Raw genomic sequence first — 22119 nt, forward strand, 5'->3', positions numbered from 1 at the left:
TATGTCTGTGTGTGTGTGTATAGGAGTATGTGTGTGTGTGTGTGTATATAGGAGAATGTGTGTGTATAGGAGTGTGTGTGTGTGTATAGGAGAATCTGTGTGTGTGTGTGTGTATAGGAGTATCAGTGTGTGTGTGTATAGGAGTATCTGTGTGTGTGTGTATAGAACAATCTGTGTGTGCGTGTGTAGGAGTGTGTGTGTGTTTGTATATAGGAGCATGTGTGTGTGTGTGTGTGTATAGGAGTATGTCTGTGTGTGTGTGTATAGGAGTATGTGTGTGTGTGTATAGGAGTATGTGTGTGTGTGTGTGTATAGGAGTGTGTGTGTGTTTGTGTGTATAGGAGTATGTGTGTGTGTGTGTGTATAGGAGTATCTTTGTGTGTGTGTGTGTACAGGAGAATCTGTGTGTGTGGGTGTGTGTGTGTTTATGAGAATGTGTGTGTGTTTGATTGTCTGTGTATAGGAGTATCTGTCTGTGTGTGTATAGGAGTATGTGTGTGTGTGTGTATAGGAGTATCTGTGTGCGTGTGTGTGTGTGTATAGGAGTATGTGTGTGTGTGTGTGTGTATAGGAGAATGTGTGTGTATAGGAGTGTATGTGTGTGTGTATAGGAGTATGTGTGTGTGTGTCTATAGGAGTATGTGTGTGTGTATAGGAGTATGTGTGTGTGTGTATAGGAGCATGTGTGTGTGTGTATAGGAGTATCTGTGTGTTTGTGTGTGTGTATCGGAGTATGTGTGTGTGTGTATAGGAGGATGTGTGTGTGTGTATAGGAGTATGTGTGTGCGTGTGTGTGTGTGTGTATAGGAGAATCTGTGTGTGTGTGTGTGTATAGGAGTATCAGTGTGTGTGTGTATAGGAGTATCTGTGTGTGTGTGTATAGAAGAATCTGTGTGTGCGTGTGTAGGAGTGTGTGTGTGTTTGTATATAGGAGTATCTGTGTGTGTGTATAGGAGTATCTGTGTGTGTGTGTGTGTTTATAGGAGTATCTGTGTGTGTGTTTATGAGAATGTGTAGATGTGTGTTTGTGCGTGTGTATAGAGGTATGTGTGTGTGTGTGTATAGGAGTATGTGTGTGTGTGTATGTGTGTATAGGATTATCTGTGTGTGTTTGTGTGTGTGTGTATAGGAGTATCTGTGTGTGTGTATAGGGGTATGTGTGCGTGTGTGTGTATAGGAGTGTCTGTGTGTGTGTGTAAAGGAGTAGATGTGTGTTTGTGCGTGTGTATAGAGGTATGTGTGTGTGTGTATAGGAGTATGTGTGTGTGTGTATGTGTGTATAGGATTATCTGTTTATGAGAATGTGTAGATGTGTGTTTGTGTATAGGAGTATATGTGTGTGTGTGTGTGTGTGTAGGAGTATCTGTGTGTGTGTGTAAAGGAGTATATGTGTGTGTGTATAGGAGTATCTCTGCGTGTATGCGTGTGTGTGTACAGGAGTATCTGTGTGTGAATGTGTGTGTGTGTACAGGAGTATCTGTGTGTGTTTGTGTGTGTGTATAGGAGTATCTGTGTGTGTGTGTAGGAGTATTTGTGTGTGTGTGTGTTTGGGTATGTGTGTGTGTGTGTGCGCGTGTGTGTATAGGAGTATCTGTGTGTGTTTGTGTGTGTGTATAGGAGAATCTGAGTGTGTGTGTTTAGGAGAATGTGTGTGTGTGTATAGGAGAATCTGTGTGTGTGTGTGTGTGTATATAGGAGTATGTGTGTGTTTGTGTATAGGAGTATGTGTGTGTGTATAGGAGTATGTGTGTGTGTGTATAGGAGTATGTGTGTGTGTGTATATAGGAGCATGTGTGTGTGTGTGTGTGTATAGGAGTATGTCTGTGTGTGTGTGTATAGGAGTATGTGTGTGTGTGTGTATAGGAGTGTGTGTGTGTTTGTGGGTGTGTATAGGAGTATGTGTGTGTGTGTGTATAGGAGTATCTTTGTGTGTGTGTGTGTACAGGAGAATCTGTGTGTGTGGGTGTGTGTGTGTTTATGAGAATGTGTGTGTTTGATTGTCTGTGTATAGGAGTATCTGTGTGTGTGTGTATAGGAGTATGTGTGTGTGTGTGTGTGAAGAGGAGTATCTGTGTGCGTGTGTGTGTGTGTATAGGTGTATGTGTGTGTATAGGAGAATGTGTGTGTATAGGAGTGTATGTGTGTGTGTATAGGAGTATGTGTGTGTGTGTCTATAGGAGTATGTGTGTGTGTATAGGAGTATGTGTGTGTGTGTATAGGAGCATGTGTGTGTGTATAGGAGTATCTGTGTGTTTGTGTGTGTGTATCGGAGTATGTGTGTGTGTGTATAGGAGGATGTGTGTGTGTGTATAGGAGGATGTGTGTGCGTATGTGTGTGTGTATAGGAGTATGTGTGTGTGTGTATATAGGAGAATGTGTGTGTAAAGGAGTGTATGTGTGTGTGTATAGGAGTATCTGTGTGTGAGTGTATAGGAGTGTCTGTATCTGTGTGTGTGTATAGGATTGTTTGTGTGTGTGTGTGTGTGTGTGTAGGTGTATCTGTGTGTGTGTGTATAGGAGTATCTGTGTGTATGTGTATAGGAGTTTCTGTGTGTGTGTATAGGAGTATCTGTATGTGTGTGTGTGTCTGTGTGTGTATAGGAGTATCTCTCTGTGTGTGTATAGGAGTATCTGTGTGTGTGTGTATGTGTGTATAAGAGTATCTGTGTGTGTGTGTATGTGTGTGTACAGGAGTATCTGTGTGTGTATAGGAGTATCTGTGTGTGTGTGTTTAGGAGAATCTGTGTGTGTGTGTATAGGAGTATATGTGTGTGTGTGTGCGTGTGTGTGTAGGAGTATCTGTGTGTGTGTGTGTAAAGGAGTATATGTGTGTGTGTATAGGAGTATCTCTGCGTGTATGCGTGTGTGTGTACAGGAGTATCTGTGTGTGAATGTGTGTGTGTGTACAGGAGTATCTGTGTGTGTTTGTGTGTGTGTATAGGAGTATCTGTGTGTGTGTGTAGGAGTATTTGTGTGTGTGTGTGTTTGGGTATGTGTGTGTGTGTGTGCGTGTGTGTATAGGAGTATCTGTGTGTGTTTGTGTGTGTGTATAGGAGAATCTGAGTGTGTGTGTTTAGGAGAATGTGTGTGTGTGTATAGGAGAATCTGTGTGTGTGTGTGTGTGTGTATATAGGAGTATGTGTGTGTTTGTGTATAGGAGTATGTGTGTGTGTATAGGAGTATGTGTGTGTGTGTATAGGAGTATGTGTGTGTGTGTGTATATAGGAGCATGTGTGTGTGTGTGTGTGTATAGGAGTATGTCTGTGTGTGTGTGTATAGGAGTATGTGTGTGTGTGTATAGGAGTATGTGTGTGTGTGTGTGTATAGGAGTGTGTGTGTGTTTGTGTGTGTGTATAGGAGTATGTGTGTGTGTGTGTGTATAGGAGTATCTTTGTGTGTGTGTGTGTACAGGAGAATCTGTGTGTGTGGGTGTGTGTGTGTTTATGAGAATGTGTGTGTGTTTGATTGTCTGTGTATAGGAGTATCTGTCTGTGTGTGTATAGGAGTATGTGTGTGTGTGTGTATAGGAGTATCTGTGTGCGTGTGTGTGTGTGTATAGGAGTATGTGTGTGTGTGTGTGTATAGGAGAATGTGTGTGTATAGGAGTGTATGTGTGTGTGTATAGGAGTATGTGTGTGTGTGTCTATAGGAGTATGTGTGTGTGTATAGGAGTATGTGTGTGTGTGTATAGGAGCATGTGTGTGTGTGTATAGGAGTATCTGTGTGTTTGTGTGTGTGTATCGGAGTATGTGTGTGTGTGTATAGGAGGATGTGTGTGTGTGTATAGGAGTATGTGTGTGCGTGTGTGTGTGTGTATAGGAGTATGTGTGTGTGTGTGTGTATATAGGAGAATGTGTGTGTATAGGAGTGTATGTGTGTGTATAGGAGTATCTGTGTGCGAGTGTATAGGAGTGTCTGTATCTGTGTGTGTGTATAGGATTGTTTGTGTGTGTGTGTGTGTGTGTAGGTGTATCTGTGTGTGTGTGTATAGGAGTATCTGTGTGTATGTGTATAGGAGTTTCTGTGTGTGTGTGTGTATAGGAGTATCTGTATGTGTGTGTGTGTCTGTGTGTGTATAGGAGTATCTCTCTGTGTGTGTATAGGAGTATCTGTGTGTGTATGTGTGTATAAGAGTATCTGTGTGTGTGTGTATGTGTGTGTACAGGAGTATCTGTGTGTGTATAGGAGTATCTGTGTGTGTGTGTTTAGGAGAATCTGTGTGTGTGTGTATAGGAGTATGTGTGTGTGTGTGTGTATAGGAGTATCTGTGTGTGTGTGTATGTAGAAGTATCTGTGTGTGCGTGTGTGTGTGTGTGTGTAGGAGTGTGTGTGTGTGTATAGAAGTATCTGTGTGTGTGCGCGTGTGTGTGTAGGAGTGTGTGTGTGTGTGTGTATAGGAGTATCTGTGTGTATGTGTATAGGAGTATCTGTGTGTGTGTGTGTTTATAGGAATATCTGTGTGTGTGTTTAAGAAATTTTTTGTGTGTTTGTGTGTGTGTGTATATGAGTATCTGTGTGTGTGTGTATTGGGGTATGTGTAAGTGTGTGTGTATAGGATTATGTGTGTATGTGTGTGTGTGTAAAGGTGTGGATGTGTGTTTGTGTGTGTGTATAGGAGTATGTGTGTGTGTGTGTGTATAGGAGTATGTGTGTGTGTGTATAGGAGTATGTGTGTGTGTGTGTATAGGAGTATGTGTGTGTGTATAGGAGTATGTGTGCGTGTGTTTGTGTGTGTATAGGAGTATATGTGTGTGTGTGTGTGAATGGGAGTATCTCTGTGTGTGTCTGAGTGTCGAGGAGTATCTGTGTCTGTGTGTGTGTTCATAAGTGTATCTGTGTGTGTGTACAGGAGTGTTTGTGTGTGTGTGTCTGTGTATAGGAGTATCTGTGTGTGTGTGAGTGAAGGAGTATCTGTGTGTGTGTGTGTGTGTGTATAGGAGTATCTGTGTGTATGTGTGTGTGTGTATAGCAGTTTCTGTGTGTGTGTGTTTATAGGAGTATCTGTGTGTGTGTGTGTATAGGAGTATCTGTGTGTGTGTGTGTGTGTGTATGTGTGTATAGGAGTATTTGTGTGTGTGTGTGTATGTGTGTGCACAGGAGTATCTGTGTGTGTATAGGAGTATCTATGTGTGTGTTTAGGAGAATCTGTGTGCGTGTGTGTATAGGAGTATCTGTATGTGTGTGTGTGTGTATAGGAGTATCTGTGTGTGTGTGTATAGAAGTATCTGTGTGTGCGTGTGTGTGTGTAGGAGTGTGTGTGTGTGTATAGAAGTATCTGTGTGTGTGCGTGTGTGTGTGTGTGTAGGAGTGTGTGCGTGTGTATAGGAGTATCTGTGTGTGTGTATAGGAGTATCTGTGTGTGTGTGTTTATAGGAGTATCTGTGCGTGTGTTTATGAGAATGTGTGTGTTTGTGTGTGTGTGTATAGGAGTATTGTGTGTGTGTGAATAGGGGTATGTGTAAGTGTGTGTGTATAGGAGTATGTGTGTGTGTGTGTAAAGGAGTAGATGTGTGTTTGTGTGTGTGTATAGGAGTATGTGTGTGTGTGTATAGAAGTATGTGTGTTTGTGTGTATAGGAGTATGTGTGTGTGTATAGGAGTATGTGTGTGTGTCTATAGGAGTATGTGTGTGTGTGTTTGTGTGTGTATAGGAGTATGTGTGTGTGTGTGTGTGTGAATGGGAGTATCTGTGTGTGTGTGTATAGGAGTATGTGTGTATAGGAGTATGTGTGTGTTTGTGTGTGTGTATAGGAGTATGTGTGTGTGTGTATAGGAGCATCTTTGTGTGTGTGTGTGTGTATAGGAGAATCTGTGTGTGTGGGTGTGTGTGTGTTTATGAGAATGTGTGTGTGTGTTTGATTGTGTGTGTATAGTAGTATCTGTGTGTGTGTATAGGAGTATGTGTGTGTGTGTGTGTGTGAATAGGAGTATCTGTGTGTGTGTGTGTGTAAAGGAGTGTTTGTGTGTGTGTGTGTATATAGAAGTATCTGTGTGTGTGTATAGGAGTATCTGTGTGTCTGTGTGTATAGGAGTATCTGTATGTGTGTGTGTACAGGAGTGTGTGTGCGTGTATAGGAGTGTCTGCGTGTGTGTATAGGAGTATCTGAGTGTGTGTATAGTAGTATGTGTGTGTGTGTATAGGAGTATGTGTGTGTGTATAGGAGTATGTGTGTGTGAATAGGAGTATGTGTGTGTGTGTTTGTGTGCGTAGAAGGTATGTGTATGTGTGTGTGTGTGAATGGGAGTATCTCTGTGTGTGTCTGTGTGTACAGGAGTATCTGTGTCTGTGTGTGTGTTCATAAGTGTATCACTGTGTGTGTATAGGAGTGTTTGTGTGTGTGTGTCTGTGCATAGGAGTATCTGTGTGTGTAGGAGTATCTGTGTGTGTGTGTGTGTATAGGAGAACCTGTGTGTGTGTGTTTATAGGAGTATCTATGTGTGTGTGTGTGTGTATAGGAGTATCTGTGTGTGTGTGTGTGTGTGTATGTGTGTATAGGAGTATCTGGGTGTGTGTGTATGTGTGTGTACAGGAGTATCTGTGTGTGTATAGGAGTATCTGTGTGTGTGTTTAGGAGAATCTATGTACGTGTGTGTATAGGAGTATCTGTGTGTGTGTGTGTGTGTGTGTGTGTATAGGAGTATCTGTGTGTGTGTGTATAGAAGTATCTGTGTGCGCGTGTGTGTGTGTAGGAGTGTGTGTGTGTGTGTATAGAAGTATCTGTGTGTGTGCGTTTATAGGAGTATCTGTGCGTGTGATTATGAGAATGTGTGTGTGTTTGTGTGTGTGTATAGGAGTATCGGTGTGTGTGTATAGGGGTATGTGTAAGTGTGTGTGTATAGGAGTATGTGTGTGTATGTGTGTAAAGGAGTAGATGTGTGTTTGTGTGTGTGTATAGGAGTATGTGTGTGTGTATAGGAGTATGTGTGTGTTTGTGTGTTTATAGGAGTATGTGTGTGTATGTGTGTGTGTGTGTGTATGGGAGTATCTGTGTGTGTGTGTGTATAGGAGTATCTGTGTCTGTGTGTGTGTGTTTATAAGAGTATCTGTGTGTGTGTGTGTGTATAGGAGTATCTGTGTCTGTGTGTGTGTTTATAAGAGTATCTGTGTGTGTGTATAGGAGTGTTTGTGTGTGTGTGTGTATAGGAGTATCTGTGTGTGTGTGTGTAGGAGTATCTGTGTGTGTGTGTGTATAGGAGTATCTGTGTGTATATGTGTGTGTGTGTGTACAGGATATCTGTGTGTGTGTGTGTGTATAGGATTATCTGTGTGTGTTTGTGTATGTGTGTATAGGAGTATCTGTGGGTGTGTATGTGTGTGTACAGGAGTATCTGTGTGTGTATAGGAGTATCTGTGTGTGTGTGTTTATAGCAGAATCTGTGTGTGTGTGTTTATAGGAGTATCTGTGTGTGTGTTTATGAGAATGTGTGTGTGTTTGTGTGTGTGTATAGGAGTATCTGTGTGTGTGTGTGTATGTGTGTATAGGAGTATCTGTGTGTGTATAGGAGTATCTGTGTGTGTGTGTGTATAGGAGAATCTGTGTGTGTGTGTGTTTATAGGAGTATCTGTGTGTGTGTTTATGAGAATGTGTGTGTTTGTGTGTGTGTATAGGAGTATCTGTTTGTGTGTGTGTGTATAGGGGTATGTGTAAGTGTGTGTGTATAGGAGTATGTGTGTGTGTGTGTGTGAGTAAAGGAGTAGATGTGTGTTTGTGTGTGTGTATAGGAGTATGTGTGTGTGTGGACAGGAGTATGTGTGTGTGTGTGTATAGGAGTATGTGTGTGTGCATAGGAGTATGTGTGTGTGTGTTTGTGTGTGTATACTAGTATGTGTTGTGTGCGTGAATGGGAGTATCTGTGTGTGTGTGTATAGGAGTATCTGTGTCTGTGTGTGTGTTTATAAGAGTATCTCTGTGTGTGTATAGGAGTGTTTGTGTGTGTGTGTGTATAGGAGTATCTGTGAGTGTGTGTGTGTGTGTGTAGGAGTACCTGTGTGTGTGTGTGTGTGCGTATAGGAGTGTCTGTGTGTATGTGTGTGTGTATAGGAGTTTGTGTGTGGGTGTATAGGAGTATCTGTGTGTGTGTATAGGAGTATCTGTGTGTGTGTGTGTGTATATAGTAGTATCTGTGTGTGTATGTGTATATAGGAGTATCTGTGTGTGTGTATAGGAGAATCTGTGCGTGTGTGTGTATAGGAGTATCTGTGTGTGTGTGTATAGGAGTATCTGTGTGTGTGTGTATTGAAGTATCTGTGTGTGCGTGTGTGTGTATAGGAGTATCTGTGTGTGTGTGTGTATAGGAGTATCTGTGTGTGTGTGTGTGTGTATAGGAGTGTTTGCGTGTGTGTGTGTACAGGAGTATGTGTGTGTGTGTAGGAATATCTGTGTGCGTGTGTATAGGAGTACCTGTGTGTGTGTGTATAGGAGTATCTGTGTGTGTGCGTGTGTGTATAGGAGTATCTGTGTGTGTGTGTGTGTGTCTTGGAGTATCTGTGTGTTTGCGTGAAAAGGAGTGTGTGTGTGTGTGTATAGGAGTATCTGTGTGTGTTTGTGTGTGTGTATAGGAGAATCTGTGTGTGTGTGTGTTTAGTAGAATGTGTGTGTGTGTGTATAGGAGAATCTGTGTTTGTGTGTGTGAGTATCGGAGTATCTGTGCGTGTGTGTGTGTGTGTGTGTATAGAAGTATGTGTGTGTGTGTGTATAGGAGTATGTGCGTGTGTGTGTATCGGAGTATGTGTGTGTTTGTGTGTGTGTATAGGAGTATGTGTATGTCTGTGTATAGGAGTATGTGTGTTTGTGTGTGTGTATAGGAGTGTGTGAGTGTGTGTGTAGGAATATGTGTGTGTGTGTATAGGAGTATGTGTGTGTGTATGGGAGTATGTGTGTGTGTGTGTGATAATAGGAGTATGTGTGTGTGTATATATAGGAGTATGTTTGTGTGTATAGGAGCATGTGTGTGTGTATAGGAGTATGTGTGTGTGTATATGAGTATGTGTGTGTGTGTGTATAGGAGTATGTGTGTGTGTGTGTGTAGGAGTATGTCTGTGTGTGTATATAGGAGTATGTGTGTGTGTATAGGAGTAAGTGTGTGTGTATAGGAGTATGTTTGTGTGTGTATGGGAGTATCTGTGTGTGTGTGTGTATATAGGAGTATCTGTGTGTGTGTGTGTATAGGAGTATCTGTGTGTGTGTTTATAGGAGTATCTGTGTGTGTGTGTATAGGAATGTTTGTGTGTGTGTGCGTATAGGAGTATGTGTGTGTATCTGTGTGTGTGTGTATAGAGTGTCTGTGTGTGTGTGTGTATAGGAGTCTCTGTGTGTGTGTGTATAGGAGTATCTTCGTGTGTGTGTGTGTGTGTGTATAGGAGTATCTATGTGTGTGTGTGTACAGGAGTATCTGTGTGTGTGTATAGGAGTATCTGTGTGTGTGTGTAAAGGAGTATCTGTGTGTGTCTGTGTGTATAGGAGTATCTGTGTGTGTATATAGGAGTATCTGTGTGTGTGTGTGTGTGTGTGTGTATAGGAGTATCTGTGTGTGTGTGTGTGTCTTGGAGTATCTGTGTGTGTGTGTGTTTGTGTGTATAGGAGTATGTGTGTGTGTGTGTATAGGAGTATCTGTGTGTGTTTGTGTGTGTGTATAGGAGAATCTATGTGTGTGTGTTTTGTAGAATGTGTGTGTGTGTGTGTGTGTGTGTATAGGAGAATCTGTGTGTGTGCGTGTGTGTGTGTAGGAGTGTGTGTGTGTGTGTGTATAGGAGTATCTGTGTGTGTTTATATAGGAGTATCTGTGTGAATGTGTTTATAGGAGTATCTGTGCGTGTGTTTATGAGAATGTGTGTGTGTTTGTATAGGAGTATGTGTGTGTGTGAGTGTGTAGGAGTATGTGTGTGTGTGTGTATATATAGGAGTATGTGTGTGTGTATAGGAGTACCTGTGTGTGTGTGTATAGGAGTATCTTCGTGTGTGTGTGTGTGTGTATAGGAGTATCTGCGTGTGTGTTTGTGTGTGTGTATAGGAGTATCTGTGTGTGTGTGTATAGGAGTATATGTGTCTGTGTGTGTGTATTTATAAGAGTATCTGTGTGTGTGTATAGGAGTGTTTGTGTGTGTGTGTATAGGAGTATCTGTGTGTGTTTGTGTGTAGGAGTACCTGTGTATGTGTGTGTGTGTGTGTATAGGAGTTTCTGTGTGTGTGTGTGTATAGGAGTATCTATGTGTGTGTGTGTATAGGAGTATCTGTGTGTGTGTATGTTTCTATAGGAGTATCTGTGTGTGTGTATGTGTGTGTACAGGAGTATCTGTGTGTGTGTATAGGAGTATCCGTGTGTGTGTGTATAGGAGTATCTGTGTGTGCGTGTGTGTGTAGGAGTATCTGTGTGTGTGTGTGTAAAGGAGTATATGTGTGTGTGTATAGGAGTATCTCTGCGTGTATGCGTGTGTGTGTACAGGAGTATCTGTGTGTGAATGTGTGTGTGTGTACAGGAGTATCTGTGTGTGTTTGTGTGTGTGTATAGGAGTATCTGTGTGTGTGTGTAGGAGTATTTGTGTGTGTGTGTGTTTGGGTATGTGTGTGTGTGTGTGCGTGTGTGTATAGGAGTATCTGTGTGTGTTTGTGTGTGTGTATAGGAGAATCTGAGTGTGTGTGTTTAGGAGAATGTGTGTGTGTGTATAGGAGAATCTGTGTGTGTGTGTGTGTGTGTGTATATAGGAGTATGTGTGTGTTTGTGTATAGGAGTATGTGTGTGTGTATAGGAGTATGTGTGTGTGTGTATAGGAGTATGTGTGTGTGTGTGTATATAGGAGCATGTGTGTGTGTGTGTGTGTATAGGAGTATGTCTGTGTGTGTGTGTATAGGAGTATGTGTGTGTGTGTATAGGAGTATGTGTGTGTGTGTGTGTATAGGAGTGTGTGTGTGTTTGTGTGTGTGTATAGGAGTATGTGTGTGTGTGTGTGTATAGGAGTATCTTTGTGTGTGTGTGTGTACAGGAGAATCTGTGTGTGTGGGTGTGTGTGTGTTTATGAGAATGTGTGTGTGTTTGATTGTCTGTGTATAGGAGTATCTGTCTGTGTGTGTATAGGAGTATGTGTGTGTGTGTGTATAGGAGTATCTGTGTGCGTGTGTGTGTGTGTATAGGAGTATGTGTGTGTGTGTGTGTATAGGAGAATGTGTGTGTATAGGAGTGTATGTGTGTGTGTATAGGAGTATGTGTGTGTGTGTCTATAGGAGTATGTGTGTGTGTATAGGAGTATGTGTGTGTGTGTATAGGAGCATGTGTGTGTGTGTATAGGAGTATCTGTGTGTTTGTGTGTGTGTATCGGAGTATGTGTGTGTGTGTATAGGAGGATGTGTGTGTGTGTATAGGAGTATGTGTGTGCGTGTGTGTGTGTGTATAGGAGTATGTGTGTGTGTGTGTATATAGGAGAATGTGTGTGTATAGGAGTGTATGTGTGTGTATAGGAGTATCTGTGTGCGAGTGTATAGGAGTGTCTGTATCTGTGTGTGTGTATAGGATTGTTTGTGTGTGTGTGTGTGTGTGTAGGTGTATCTGTGTGTGTGTGTATAGGAGTATCTGTGTGTATGTGTATAGGAGTTTCTGTGTGTGTGTGTATAGGAGTATCTGTATGTGTGTGTGTGTCTGTGTGTGTATAGGAGTATCTCTCTGTGTGTGTATAGGAGTATCTGTGTGTGTATGTGTGTATAAGAGTATCTGTGTGTGTGTGTATGTGTGTGTACAGGAGTATCTGTGTGTGTATAGGAGTATCTGTGTGTGTGTGTTTAGGAGAATCTGTGTGTGTGTGTATAGGAGTATGTGTGTGTGTGTGTGTATAGGAGTATCTGTGTGTGTGTGTATGTAGAAGTATCTGTGTGTGCGTGTGTGTGTGTGTGTGTAGGAGTGTGTGTGTGTGTATAGAAGTATCTGTGTGTGTGCGCGTGTGTGTGTAGGAGTGTGTGTGTGTGTGTATAGGAGTATCTGTGTGTATGTGTATAGGAGTATCTGTGTGTGTGTGTGTTTATAGGAATATCTGTGTGTGTGTTTAAGAAATTTTTTGTGTGTTTGTGTGTGTGTGTATATGAGTATCTGTGTGTGTGTGTATTGGGGTATGTGTAAGTGTGTGTGTATAGGATTATGTGTGTATGTGTGTGTGTGTAAAGGTGTGGATGTGTGTTTGTGTGTGTGTATAGGAGTATGTGTGTGTGTGTGTATAGGAGTATGTGTGTGTGTGTATAGGAGTATGTGTGTGTGTGTGTATAGGAGTATGTGTGTGTGTATAGGAGTATGTGTGCGTGTGTTTGTGTGTGTATAGGAGTATATGTGTGTGTGTGTGTGTGTGAATGGGAGTATCTCTGTGTGTGTCTGAGTGTCGAGGAGTATCTGTGTCTGTGTGTGTGTTCATAAGTGTATCTGTGTGTGTGTACAGGAGTGTTTGTGTGTGTGTGTCTGTGTATAGGAGTATCTGTGTGTGTGTGAGTGAAGGAGTATCTGTGTGTGTGTGTGTGTGTGTATAGGAGTATCTGTGTGTATGTGTGTGTGTGTATAGCAGTTTCTGTGTGTGTGTGTTTATAGGAGTATCTGTGTGTGTGTGTGTATAGGAGTATCTGTGTGTGTGTGTGTGTGTGTATGTGTGTATAGGAGTATTTGTGTGTGTGTGTGTATGTGTGTGCACAGGAGTATCTGTGTGTGTATAGGAGTATCTATGTGTGTGTTTAGGAGAATCTGTGTGCGTGTGTGTATAGGAGTATCTGTATGTGTGTGTGTGTGTATAGGAGTATCTGTGTGTGTGTGTATAGAAGTATCTGTGTGTGCGTGTGTGTGTGTAGGAGTGTGTGTGTGTGTATAGAAGTATCTGTGTGTGTGCGTGTGTGTGTGTGTGTAGGAGTGTGTGCGTGTGTATAGGAGTATCTGTGTGTGTGTATAGGAGTATCTGTGTGTGTGTGTTTATAGGAGTATCTGTGCGTGTGTTTATGAGAATGTGTGTGTTTGTGTGTGTGTGTATAGGAGTATTGTGTGTGTGTGAATAGGGGTATGTGTAAGTGTGTGTGTATAGGAGTATGTGTGTGTGTGTGTAAAGGAGTAGATGTGTGTTTGTGTGTGTGTATAGGAGTATGTGTGTGTGTGTATAGAAGTATGTGTGTTTGTGTGTATAGGAGTATGTGTGTGTGTATAGGAGTATGTGTGTGTGTCTATAGGAGTATGTGTGTGTGTGTTTGTGTGTGTATAGGAGTATGTGTGTGTGTGTGTGTGAATGGGAGTATCTGTGTGTGTGTGTATAGGAGTATGTGTGTATAGGAGTATGTGTGTGTTTGTGTGTGTGTATAGGAGTATGTGTGTGTGTGTATAGGAGCATCTTTGTGTGTGTGTGTGTGTGTATAGGAGAATCTGTGTGTGTGGGTGTGTGTGTGTTTATGAGAATGTGTGTGTGTGTTTGATTGTGTGTGTATAGTAGTATCTGTGTGCGTGTATAGGAGTATGTGTGTGTGTGTGTGTGAATAGGAGTATCTGTGTGTGTGTGTGTAAAGGAGTGTTTGTGTGTGTGTGTGTATATAGAAGTATCTGTGTGTGTGTATAGGAGTATCTGTGTGTCTGTGTGTATAGGAGTATCTGTATGTGTGTGTGTACAGGAGTGTGTGTGCGTGTATAGGAGTGTCTGCGTGTGTGTATAGGAGTATCTGAGTGTGTGTATAGTAGTATGTGTGTGTGTGTATAGGAGTATGTGTGTGTGTATAGGAGTATGTGTGTGTGAATAGGAGTATGTGTGTGTGTGTTTGTGTGCGTAGAAGGTATGTGTATGTGTGTGTGTGTGAATGGGAGTATCTCTGTGTGTGTCTGTGTGTACAGGAGTATCTGTGTCTGTGTGTGTGTTCATAAGTGTATCACTGTGTGTGTATAGGAGTGTTTGTGTGTGTGTGTCTGTGCATAGGAGTATCTGTGTGTGTAGGAGTATCTGTGTGTGTGTGTGTGTATAGGAGAACCTGTGTGTGTGTGTTTATAGGAGTATCTCTGTGTGTGTGTGTGTGTGTATAGGAGTATCTGTGTGTGTGTGTGTGTGTATGTGTGTATAGGAGTATCTGGGTGTGTGTGTATGTGTGTGTACAGGAGTATCTGTGTGTGTATAGGAGTATCTGTGTGTGTGTTTAGGAGAATCTATGTACGTGTGTGTATAGGAGTATCTGTGTGTGTGTGTGTGTGTGTGTGTGTATAGGAGTATCTGTGTGTGTGTGTATAGAAGTATCTGTGTGCGCGTGTGTGTGTGTAGGAGTGTGTGTGTGTGTGTATAGAAGTATCTGTGTGTGTGCGTTTATAGGAGTATCTGTGCGTGTGATTATGAGAATGTGTGTGTGTTTGTGTGTGTGTATAGGAGTATCGGTGTGTGTGTATAGGGGTATGTGTAAGTGTGTGTGTATAGGAGTATGTGTGTGTATGTGTGTAAAGGAGTAGATGTGTGTTTGTGTGTGTGTATAGGAGTATGTGTGTATAGGAGTATGTGTGTGTTTGTGTGTGTGTATAGGAGTATGTGTGTGTGTGTATAGGAGCATCTTTGTGTGTGTGTGTGTGTGTATAGGAGAATCTGTGTGTGTGGGTGTGTGTGTGTTTATGAGAATGTGTGTGTGTGTTTGATTGTGTGTGTATAGTAGTATCTGTGTGCGTGTATAGGAGTATGTGTGTGTGTGTGTGTGAATAGGAGTATCTGTGTGTGTGTGTGTAAAGGAGTGTTTGTGTGTGTGTGTGTATATAGAAGTATCTGTGTGTGTGTATAGGAGTATCTGTGTGTCTGTGTGTATAGGAGTATCTGTATGTGTGTGTGTACAGGAGTGTGTGTGCGTGTATAGGAGTGTCTGCGTGTGTGTATAGGAGTATCTGAGTGTGTGTATAGTAGTATGTGTGTGTGTGTATAGGAGTATGTGTGTGTGTATAGGAGTATGTGTGTGTGAATAGGAGTATGTGTGTGTGTGTTTGTGTGCGTAGAAGGTATGTGTATGTGTGTGTGTGTGAATGGGAGTATCTCTGTGTGTGTCTGTGTGTACAGGAGTATCTGTGTCTGTGTGTGTGTTCATAAGTGTATCACTGTGTGTGTATAGGAGTGTTTGTGTGTGTGTGTCTGTGCATAGGAGTATCTGTGTGTGTAGGAGTATCTGTGTGTGTGTGTGTGTATAGGAGAACCTGTGTGTGTGTGTTTATAGGAGTATCTCTGTGTGTGTGTGTGTGTGTATAGGAGTATCTGTGTGTGTGTGTGTGTGTATGTGTGTATAGGAGTATCTGGGTGTGTGTGTATGTGTGTGTACAGGAGTATCTGTGTGTGTATAGGAGTATCTGTGTGTGTGTTTAGGAGAATCTATGTACGTGTGTGTATAGGAGTATCTGTGTGTGTGTGTGTGTGTGTGTGTGTATAGGAGTATCTGTGTGTGTGTGTATAGAAGTATCTGTGTGCGCGTGTGTGTGTGTAGGAGTGTGTGTGTGTGTGTATAGAAGTATCTGTGTGTGTGCGTTTATAGGAGTATCTGTGCGTGTGATTATGAGAATGTGTGTGTGTTTGTGTGTGTGTATAGGAGTATCGGTGTGTGTGTATAGGGGTATGTGTAAGTGTGTGTGTATAGGAGTATGTGTGTGTATGTGTGTAAAGGAGTAGATGTGTGTTTGTGTGTGTGTATAGGAGTATGTGTGTGTGTATAGGAGTATGTGTGTGTTTGTGTGTTTATAGGAGTATGTGTGTGTATGTGTGTGTGTGTGTGTATGGGAGTATCTGTGTGTGTGTGTGTATAGGAGTATCTGTGTCTGTGTGTGTGTGTTTATAAGAGTATCTGTGTGTGTGTGTGTGTATAGGAGTATCTGTGTCTGTGTGTGTGTTTATAAGAGTATCTGTGTGTGTGTATAGGAGTGTTTGTGTGTGTGTGTGTATAGGAGTATCTGTGTGTGTGTGTGTAGGAGTATCTGTGTGTGTGTGTGTATAGGAGTATCTGTGTGTATATGTGTGTGTGTGTGTACAGGATATCTGTGTGTGTGTGTGTGTATAGGATTATCTGTGTGTGTGTGTGTATGTGTGTATAGGAGTATCTGTGGGTGTGTATGTGTGTGTACAGGAGTATCTGTGTGTGTATAGGAGTATCTGTGTGTGTGTGTTTATAGCAGAATCTGTGTGTGTGTGTTTATAGGAGTATCTGTGTGTGTGTTTATGAGAATGTGTGTGTGTTTGTGTGTGTGTATAGGAGTATCTGTGTGTGTGTGTGTATGTGTGTATAGGAGTATCTGTGTGTGTATAGGAGTATCTGTGTGTGTGTGTGTATAGGAGAATCTGTGTGTGTGTGTGTTTATAGGAGTATCTGTGTGTGTGTTTATGAGAATGTGTGTGTTTGTGTGTGTGTATAGGAGTATCTGTTTGTGTGTGTGTGTATAGGGGTATGTGTAAGTGTGTGTGTATAGGAGTATGTGTGTGTGTGTGTGTGAGTAAAGGAGTAGATGTGTGTTTGTGTGTGTGTATAGGAGTATGTGTGTGTGTGGACAGGAGTATGTGTGTGTGTGTGTATAGGAGTATGTGTGTGTGCATAGGAGTATGTGTGTGTGTGTTTGTGTGTGTATACTAGTATGTGTTGTGTGCGTGAATGGGAGTATCTGTGTGTGTGTGTATAGGAGTATCTGTGTCTGTGTGTGTGTTTATAAGAGTATCTCTGTGTGTGTATAGGAGTGTTTGTGTGTGTGTGTGTATAGGAGTATCTGTGAGTGTGTGTGTGTGTGTGTAGGAGTACCTGTGTGTGTGTGTGTGTGCGTATAGGAGTGTCTGTGTGTATGTGTGTGTGTATAGGAGTTTGTGTGTGGGTGTATAGGAGTATCTGTGTGTGTGTATAGGAGTATCTGTGTGTGTGTGTGTGTATATAGTAGTATCTGTGTGTGTATGTGTATATAGGAGTATCTGTGTGTGTGTATAGGAGAATTTGTGCGTGTGTGTGTATAGGAGTATCTGTGTGTGTGTGTATAGGAGTATCTGTGTGTGTGTGTATTGAAGTATCTGTGTGTGCGTGTGTGTGTATAGGAGTATCTGTGTGTGTGTGTGTATAGGAGTATCTGTGTGTGTGTGTGTGTGTATAGGAGTGTTTGCGTGTGTGTGTGTACAGGAGTATGTGTGTGTGTGTAGGAATATCTGTGTGCGTGTGTATAGGAGTACCTGTGTGTGTGTGTATAGGAGTATCTGTGTGTGTGCGTGTGTGTATAGGAGTATCTGTGTGTGTGTGTGTGTGTCTTGGAGTATCTGTGTGTTTGCGTGAAAAGGAGTGTGTGTGTGTGTGTATAGGAGTATCTGTGTGTGTTTGTGTGTGTGTATAGGAGAATCTGTGTGTGTGTGTGTTTAGTAGAATGTGTGTGTGTGTGTATAGGAGAATCTGTGTTTGTGTGTGTGAGTATCGGAGTATCTGTGCGTGTGTGTGTGTGTGTGTGTATAGAAGTATGTGTGTGTGTGTGTATAGGAGTATGTGCGTGTGTGTGTATCGGAGTATGTGTGTGTTTGTGTGTGTGTATAGGAGTATGTGTATGTCTGTGTATAGGAGTATGTGTGTTTGTGTGTGTGTATAGGAGTGTGTGAGTGTGTGTGTAGGAATATGTGTGTGTGTGTATAGGAGTATGTGTGTGTGTATGGGAGTATGTGTGTGTGTGTGTGATAATAGGAGTATGTGTGTGTGTATATATAGGAGTATGTTTGTGTGTATAGGAGCATGTGTGTGTGTATAGGAGTATGTGTGTGTGTATATGAGTATGTGTGTGTGTGTGTATAGGAGTATGTGTGTGTGTGTGTGTAGGAGTATGTCTGTGTGTGTATATAGGAGTATGTGTGTGTGTATAGGAGTATGTGTGTGTGTATAGGAGTATGTTTGTGTGTGTATGGGAGTATCTGTGTGTGTGTGTATATAGGAGTATCTGTGTGTGTGTGTGTATAGGAGTATCTGTGTGTGTGTTTATAGGAGTATCTGTGTGTGTGTGTATAGGAATGTTTGTGTGTGTGTGCGTATAGGAGTATGTGTGTGTATCTGTGTGTGTGTGTATAGAGTGTCTGTGTGTGTGTGTGTATAGGAGTCTCTGTGTGTGTGTGTATAGGAGTATCTTCGTGTGTGTGTGTGTGTGTGTATAGGAGTATCTGCGTGTGTGTTTGTGTGTGTGTATAGGAGTATATGTGTCTGTGTGTGTGTTTATAAGAGTATCAGTGTGTGTGTATAGGAGTGTTTGTGTGTGTGTGTATAGGAGTATCTGTGTGTGTTTGTGTGTAGGAGTATCTGTGTATGTGTGTGTGTGTATATAGGAGTTTCTGTGTGTGTGTGTATAGGAGTATCTATGTGTGTGTGTGTACAGGAGTATCTGTGTGTGTGTATAGGAGTATCTGTGTGTGTGTGTAAAGGAGTATCTGTGTGTGTCTGTGTGTATAGGACTATCTGTGTGTGTATATAGGAGTATCTGTGTGTGTGTGTGTGTGTGTGTATATAGGAGTATCTGTGTGTGTGTGTGTGTCTTGGAGTATCTGTGTGTGTGTGTGTTTGTGTGTATAGGAGTATGTGTGTGTGTGTGTATAGGAGTATCTGTGTGTGTTTGTGTGTGTGTATAGGAGAATCTGTGTGTGTGTGTTTTGTAGAATGTGTGTGTGTGTGTGTGTGTATAGGAGAATCTGTGTGTGTGCGTGTGTGTGTGTAGGAGTGTGTGTGTGTGTGTGTATAGGAGTATCTGTGTGTGTTTATATAGGAGTATCTGTGTGAATGTGTTTATAGGAGTATCTGTGCGTGTGTTTATGAGAATGTGTGTGTGTTTGTATAGGAGTATGTGTGTGTGTGAGTGTGTAGGAGTATGTGTGTGTGTGTGTATATATAGGAGTATGTGTGTGTGTATAGGAGTACCTGTGTGTGTGTGTATAGGAGTATCTTCGTGTGTGTGTGTGTGTGTATAGGAGTATCTGCGTGTGTGTTTGTGTGTGTGTATAGGAGTATCTGTGTGTGTGTGTATAGGAGTATATGTGTCTGTGTGTGTGTATTTATAAGAGTATCTGTGTGTGTGTATAGGAGTGTTTGTGTGTGTGTGTATAGGAGTATCTGTGTGTGTTTGTGTGTAGGAGTACCTGTGTATGTGTGTGTGTGTGTATAGGAGTTTCTGTGTGTGTGTGTATAGGAGTATCTATGTGTGTGTGTGTATAGGAGTATCTGTGTGTGTGTATGTTTCTATAGGAGTATCTGTGTGTGTGTATGTGTGTGTACAGGAGTATCTGTGTGTGTGTATAGGAGTATCCGTGTGTGTGTGTATAGGAGTATCTGTGTGTGTCTGTGTGTATAGGAGTATCTGTGTGTGTGTGTGTATAGGAGTATCTGTGTGTGTGTATATAGAAGTATCTGTGTGTGCGTGCGTGTGTATAGGAGTATCTATGGGTGTGTGTGTGTATATAGGAGTGTTTGTGTGTGTATAGGAGTATGTGTGTGTGTGTATAGGAGTATCTGTGTGTGTGTGTGTGTGTATAGGGGTACCTGTGTGTGTGTGTGTATAGGAGTATCTGTGTGTGTGTGTGTGTGTATAGGAGTATCTGTGTGTGTGTGTGTGTGTGTGTCTTGGAGTATCTGTGTGTGTGTGTGTTTGCGTGTATCGGAGTATGTGTGTGTGTGTGTGTATAGGAATATCTGTGTGTGTTTGTGTGTGTGTATAGGAGAATCTGTGTGTGTGTGTGTTTTGTAGAATGTGTGTGTGTGTGTGTGTATAGGAGAATCTGTGTGTGTGCGTGTGTGTGTAGGAGTGTGTGTGTGTGTGTGTATAGGAGTATCCGTGTGTGTGTGTATAGGAGTATCTGTGTGAATGTGTTTATAGGAGTATCTGTGCGTGTGTTTATGAGAATGTGTGTGTGTTTGTGTGTGTGTGTTTAGGAGTATCTGTGTGTGTGTATAGAGGTATGTGTAAGTGTGTGTGTATAGGAGTATGTGTGTGTGTGTATAGAAGTATGTGTGTTTGTGTGTATAGGAGTATGTGTGTGTGTATCGGAGTATGTGTGTGTGTGTATAGGAGTATGTGTGTGTTTGTGTGTGTGTACACGAGTATGTGTGTGTGTGTGTGTGTGTATAGGAGCATCTTTGTGTGTGTGTGTGTGTATAGGAGAATCTTTGTGTGTGGGTGTGTGTGTGTGTTTATGAGAATGTGTGTGTGTTTGATTGTGTGTGTATAGGAGTATCTGTGTGTGTGTGTATAGGAGTATGTGTGTGTGTGTGAATAGGAGTATCTGTGTGTGTGTGTGAGTAAAGGAGTGTTTGTGTGTGTGTGTGTAGAGAAGTATCTGTGTGTGTGTATAGGAGTATGTCTGTGTCTCTGTGTATAGGAGTATCTGTATGTGTGTGAGTACAGGAGTGTGTGTGTGTGTATAGGAGTGTCTGCGTGTGTGTGTGTATATGAGTATCTGTGTGTGTGTGTATAGGAGTGTCTGTATCTGTGTGTGTGTTTATAAGAGTATCTGTGTGTGTGTATAGGATTGTTTGTGTGTGTGTGTCGGTGTATAGGAGTATCTGTGTTTGTGTGTGTATGTAGGTGTATCTGTGTGTGTGTGTATAGGAGTATCTGTGTGTATGTGTATAGGGGTTTCTGTGTGTGTGTGTGTATAGGAGTATCTGTGTGTGTGTGTGTGTCTGTGTGTGTATAGGAGTATCTGTGTGTGTGTGTGTGTGTGTATAGGAGTATCTGTGTGTGTGTATGTGTGTATAGGAGTATCTGTGTGTGTGTATGTGTGTGTACAGGAGTATCTGTGTCTGTATAGGAGTATCTGTGTGTGTGTGTTTAGGAGAATCTGTGTGTGTGTATAGGAGTATCTGTGTGTGTGTGTGTGTGTGTTTGTGTATATACGAGTTTCTGTGTGTGTGTGTATAGAAGTATCTGTGTGTGTGTGTGTAGGAGTGTGTGTGTGTATAGAAGTATCTGTGTGTGCGCGCGTGTGTGTGTAGGAGTGTGTGTGTGTGTGTGTGTATAGGAGTATCTGTGTGTGTGTGTATAGGAGTATCTGTGTGTGTGTGTGTGTTTATAGGAATATCTGTGTGTGTGTTTATGAGAATGTGTGTGTGTTTGTGTGTGTGTGTATAGGAGTTTCTGTGTGTGTGTATACGGGTAAGTGTAAGTGTGTGTGTATAGGAGTATGTGTGTGTGTGTGTGTGTGAAAAGGAGTAGATGTGTGTTTGTGTGTGTGTATAGGAGTATGTCTGTTTGTGTGTGTATAGGAGTATGTGTGTCTGTGTATAGGTATATATGTGTGTGTGTATAGGTGTATGTGTGTGTGTATACGTGTATGTGTGTGTGTGTATAGGAGTATGTGAGTGTGTGTTTGTGTGTGTATCGGAGGATGTGTGTGTGTGTGAATGGGAATATCTCTGTGTGTGTCTGTGTGTATAGGAGTATCTGTGTCTGTGTGTGTGTTCATAAGTGTATCTGTGTGTGTGTATAGGAGTGTTTGTGTGTGTGTGTCTGTGTATAGGAGTATCTGTGTGTGTGTGTGTAGGAGTATCTGTGTGTGTATATAGGAGTATATGTGTCTGTGTGTGTGTTTATAAGAGTATCTCTGTGTGTGTTTTGGAGTGTTTGTGTGTGTGTGTGTATAGGAGTATCTGTGTGTGTTTGTGTGTAGGAGTATCTGTGTATGTGTGTGTATGTGTATAGGAGTTTCTGTGTGTGTGTATAGGAGTTTCTATGTGTGTGTGTGTATAGGAGTATCTGTGTGTGTGTATAGGAGCATCTGTGTGTGTGTATGTTTCTATAGGAGTATCTGTGTGTGTGTATGTGTGTGTACAGGAGTATCTGTGTGTGTGTATAGGAATATCTGTGTGTGTGTGTATAGGAGTATCTGTGTGTGTCTGTGTGTATAGGAGTATCTGTGTGTGTGTGTGTATAGGAGTATCTGTGTGTGTGTATATAGAAGTATCTGTGTGTGCGTGCGTGTGTATAGGAGTATCTATGTGTGTGTGTGAAAAGGAGTATCTGTGTGTGTGTGTGTGTGTGTGTATAGGGGTACCTGTGTGTGTGTGTGTGTGTGTATAGGAGTATCTCTGTGTGTGTGTGTGTGTGTGTATAGGAGTATCTGCGTGTGTGTTTGTGTGTGTGTATAGGAGTATCTCTGTGTGTGTGTATAGGAGTGTTTGTG

Source organism: Chiloscyllium plagiosum, unplaced genomic scaffold (assembly GCF_037043375.1).
Source record: "Chiloscyllium plagiosum isolate Xiang-an unplaced genomic scaffold, Cpla_swu_hap1 HiC_scaffold_6, whole genome shotgun sequence".
Classification (NCBI taxonomy): domain Eukaryota; kingdom Metazoa; phylum Chordata; class Chondrichthyes; order Orectolobiformes; family Hemiscylliidae; genus Chiloscyllium; species Chiloscyllium plagiosum.